Here is a 4,955-nt window from a genome sequence, read left to right as displayed (position 1 = left end):
TCCCTGTGCTCTCCCTGACGTCTCCCTGTGCTCTCCCTGAAGTCTCCCTGTGCTCTCCCTGAAGTCTCCCTATGCTCTCCCTGAAGTCTCCCTGTGCTCTCCCTGAAGTCTCCCTGTGCTCTCCCTGAAGTCTCCCTGTGCTCTCCCTGAAGTCTCCTTGTGCTCTCCCTGAAGTCTCCCTGTGCTCTCCCTGAAGTCTTCTTGTGCTCTCCCTGAAGTCTCCTTGTGCTCTCCCTGAAGTCTCCCTGTGCTCTCCCTGAAGTCTCCCTGTGCTCTCCCTGAAGTCTCCTTGTGCTCTCCCTGAAGTCTCCCTGTGCTCTCCCTGAAGTCTCCCTGTGCTCTCCCTGAAGTCTCCTTGTGCTCTCCCTGAAGTCTCCTTGTGCTCTCCCTGTGCTCTCCCTGAAGTCTCCTTGTGCTCTCCCTGAAGTCTCCTTGTGCTCTCCCTGAAGTCTCCCTGTGGTCTCCCTGAAGTCTCCTTGTGCTCTCCATGAAGTCTCCCTGTGCTCTCCCTGAAGTCTCCCTGTGCTCTCTCCAATAGTCTTCCATTCATTTTCAGTAACACTGTCCCTAGCGCATGAGCACTTGTCTCTCCCTATGCTCAGCTCACACGACAATGCCGGAGACTGTGCGGGATGAGGGTTTTATAGGGTTGTGACATCACAGGGGAGGACTATCTTCAGATTGGCTGGCTGCACTGCATTATGGGTGATCTCGCATTCCTGGGCTTCTTACTTCTTACTGATTTGTTACCATGAAGTGTGAGGAAATTCAGAGAAACTCACTGCGTCTGTCAGTGTGAGATTTCCATTCTGACCACTGCTCCTCTGACAGGATTGCATGGTATTACAGTGATTTATAATGCTCTGTGACCCTAAGAGACCTGGAATCACTAATTACACTGACAGCAATATGTCAGTGTCATTCAATAGATTCCAGGACTTGCAGGGTATCACGCCATTATGAATCATTGTAATGCTTTGCAATCCTATCAGAGGAGCCCCGTTCAGCATGGGAGCTCGCACTCTTAGTTTTTTGCACTGAACTCGCTCGTCTGTGTCTGGCCTAAAATCAAGCAGGGTGCAAGCTCCTGTTTAGCTGGGCGGGGTGAGAGGCTGATGATTTAATAGGGGCCTGAGGAGAGATGGCTGTCACAAGGAGGTCACATAGAGGCTCAGGTCAAAGAGAAGTAGACTAACTACATCATAGCTAAGTTTGGAGTTGCTATGTCAGTGAGAGACTGACTCTCTGTGGATGGATGAACCACCCCCTGCAGCTATCTACCATTACAAGTGTCCTCTAATCTCCCCACAGTTTGCCTTGGAATGTTATTATAAGAACAATGCCTCTTTAAAGGCTATCACACCTTTGGAGGGCGTAGCTACATTGCTGCATTATAGCATTAGGCCGGATCACTGTCTGTTAGTGTTTATTAAGTGTACTTTAAATCTTATGTAACAGAGCTGATGTATTACATATTTTATTGACCTATTCTAAAAACATCCCCCTCGTCCCCTCAGGAAAATAAGCGATCGCAATTATAATCACGCTGTCATTATCACAAAAGGTCTTTGGGGTCAGTTTCTATGTTCTTATTTTCAGCTGTAATTATTTTTGCATAATGTGATGAAAAAGTTAAATAGGAACAAATCTACTTATTTACAATGGTTTGAATAAAACAAATCAGTTGCAACTGTTTTCTTGTCTGTTTTTCTGTTTTTTAATTGTAAAGAGATAGCGAATCTGAAAAAAAAAAGAAACTATAACGTATCAAATCTGACTTGTCCAACAGGGGGCGACGATAAGCATAAAAGCTAACACTACATGTAAAGAAAAAGTAAAAGTCAGAAATACTGTAGAACACCCTATGAAATGGTCAGTGTTACGAGCATTATGATTAGAAAAGGATTTATTGAAATCTAGTTTAAATAGTGAATAAAGAAGGTTTACTGCTCAAGTTGCAATAATATCTGTCACGGCTATGCTCTTTAGGTCACCTTCAGTAGCGCATGTACATGGTAAATACTTGTGATTCAATCATTTACATCCTATATTTTCTTCACCTATTTTCTTGCATTTTTGGAGAAAAATAAGTATATGTAGAAGATTGGTGAAGTTTGGCCCTTGAGTCTGTTTTTGAGATTTACTGAGATTTTATATATTTATGTGATAAACATAATATAAAATAATTTTATGGAGAAAATTTCTCTTTTTCTGTCTTAAATTTGTCAATGAATTGATTTATCTAGAATTATAGTCCACTTGACGACATAAAAATAAGTTACCAGAAGTGGGGTTCGAACCCACGCGGACATACGTCCATTGGATCTTAAGTCCAACGCCTTAACCACTCGGCCATCCTGGTACCTGTTATTGTAACCCTACAAAACCTGAACTTTTATATAATAACAGTAAAAAAAAAAAAAGAAAAAGAAAATTACAACAGTGTAAAATAACAAAAGTAGTAATACTCACCTTACTTCTCTTCTGTGATCGGCTGCAGTGGTCACAAGTTGGGACAGGAAGAAAAGAGCCTGGTGAGGGATCAGGGAAGAACTGAAGCAGCAGAGATGTAGTAAGGTGAGTATCACTGCAAAAACAACCCCCTTATTGCCATAAACAAATGTACATGTAATAATTTTGCTGCCTTTTCATATTTATGTCTAGTTATAGTTTTTTTTTTTTTACTTTAAGACTTTGACCTTTACGAAGCACCGATGAAACTGAACTTTACCCCACCTGAGCTTCGACAAATGCCTCACTGTATAACTCTTTATTCCAGTCACATTTACATAGAGCATGTTTGCTATTGTGTCATCGTGATCCCTGTTCAAGGACTCAAGCCTTTTAACCCCTTGAGAATAAAGCCAGTTTTGACGGCAGCCTTTTGTTATTTCTTGCTCACCTTTCAAGAGCCATACATTTTTAATGTTCCATGGACACACGGTAGGTAGCCTTACAGGGCTCTTTTTTACAGGACAAGTTATACCTAATGGTTCCATTTAAGGGTCCATATTATGTAAAATGTAATTTTTTGGTTTCACGTTACCAGTGAAAACTTTTTTCTGGTGGTCAGTATATTATTTTTCTATTTTTAACTACTTTTACAAAATGAAAATACTTAAAAAAAAAACACGCCTTGGGTTTGTGTCACCATATTCTGACACCCATAACTTATTTATTTTTCTGTTGGTGGAGCTGTGCCAACATTTTTTTTTCCAGTTTTTTTTGGGGGGAGGGTGTGTGGGTAATCTTTTAGCCATTTGGGTGTACATACTACTTTGTATGGCACTCACAATGTGTCACGAACCAGCGGGTGTGAACCCACTGTGCCACGTGTCTGACCTCCTCTAAGGGCCGGAGGCTGCAGAGAACAGCTAATTGTTGGTTGTGAATTGTCAGACCCTCACCAATCGGATATTATTGACCTATCCTACTTTTTAATTACCTTTCTAATTATCCTTTCCTGTTTCCTGATGTATCTTAAATCGCAAACAGGAGAGTCAAGGCAAGCAGGCAGGGATCAAACAGGTAGCAGAGTCCAGGAATACAAGCACAAGTCAGGAACACAAGCAGATGTCAGGAACCTTAACAGGACACAAGGACCTTGACACTGAGACATCTGGGAAGGGGGCTGAGCCACTTATATATGTGCAGGAGGGCTAGGATTGGTCAGCGAGGTCACATGATCCAACCCAAAAAGCACAGGAAGTGACGCACGCCCTTAAAGGGGTATTCTCATCTTTAAGATGATATGTAAAAAAAATTCCCCTAGTGCCATATACTATTTCCCCCACACTACTCCCATACAGTAATTTCCCCCACACTACCACAATACAGTAATTTACTCCACACTGCCCCCATATAGTAATTTCCCCTACACTGCCCCCATACAGTATTTTTCCTCACACAGTCCCCATACAGTAGTGACCCCACACAGTAGTTTCCCCCACATTGCCCATATAGTAATTCCCCCCCCCACATAGTAATCCCTCCCATAATTATTGCCCCCACATAGTAATCCCTCCAATGATAATTTGCCCCCACACAGTATCCCAACATATTTCCCCCCCACATGTCCTCCTGTGTGCACCCCCCTCATGTCCCCCAAAGTTGGCACATAAAATGAAATAAAAAAATTTGCCCCCACACAGTATCCCACCATATTTCCCCCCCACATGTGCTCCTTTGTGCACCCCCACTACAGCATAGGCCTCAGGCCTACTAGGTCAGAAGCCTATGGTGGTGATCGGCGGAGGGGCAGGGAACTATGCTCTCCGCTCTCGTGCCCCGCTGCATTATGTGGGTGTCAGCACTTCAGCAATGAGCGCTTCCACCCGTATTGATGGAAGCGCTCATTGCCTCTGGGCCTGGCAGTGGCACCCCCGTGAGAGCTGGCACCTGGGGCGGACTGTCTTCCCCCCCCGCCCCCCCTGGGCACGCCACTGCAGTTACACAATGGTGAAACCAACTTCAGACCTCGGTTTCTGAAAACCTGGGGCCCCTGGACTGCCCATAATAATTAATAATCATACCCTGGATTATATTCCTCTGGGACTATAGATTTATAATTCCTGGCGTAAAGTGGCATTGGATAAAAAAAAAAACTACATATGGCCACGTATTGTAGTCAGGTCCAAATTGACAGAAGGTGGAGCAACACAAGTAGGTAGGGTCACCAATACCATAGCGCAAAATACTGTCCCAGCAGAACCATATACCACAGTGAGGCACAATATAGTGCTCCAAAAGTTGTTGCTCTGTGGTGGCCATCAACCTCTGCCATTTTCTGTCCTCCTCCTCCCGTTGTCTCTGATTAAGATATGGGGCAGGGGGCTTAGAAGGTGAGATGTTGGCCACAGCAGTTGAATTCAGGAGGTCATGTCCAGACGCTGACTGAATACATGGGTACCTGATTATCACAGTATTAATAACCATTTAGAGCTCATTATTAGTGA

The 4,955-nt window shown here is 43.7% G+C and overlaps 1 non-coding gene across 1 annotated transcript; it reads right to left on the bottom strand.

The window, feature by feature from the left end:
* Positions 1-2,279: 2,279 nt before the first annotated feature.
* Positions 2,280-2,362, bottom strand: TRNAL-UAA. Its single transcript has one exon. It is a non-coding gene; the product is annotated as a tRNA-Leu (tRNA).
* Between the last annotated feature and the right edge of the window lie 2,593 nt (positions 2,363-4,955).

This window comes from Bufo gargarizans, chromosome 9, assembly GCF_014858855.1.
Source record: "Bufo gargarizans isolate SCDJY-AF-19 chromosome 9, ASM1485885v1, whole genome shotgun sequence".
In the NCBI taxonomy this organism is placed as follows: Eukaryota; Metazoa; Chordata; class Amphibia; order Anura; family Bufonidae; genus Bufo; species Bufo gargarizans.
This window is presented reverse-complemented; position numbering and strand designations above follow the sequence as displayed.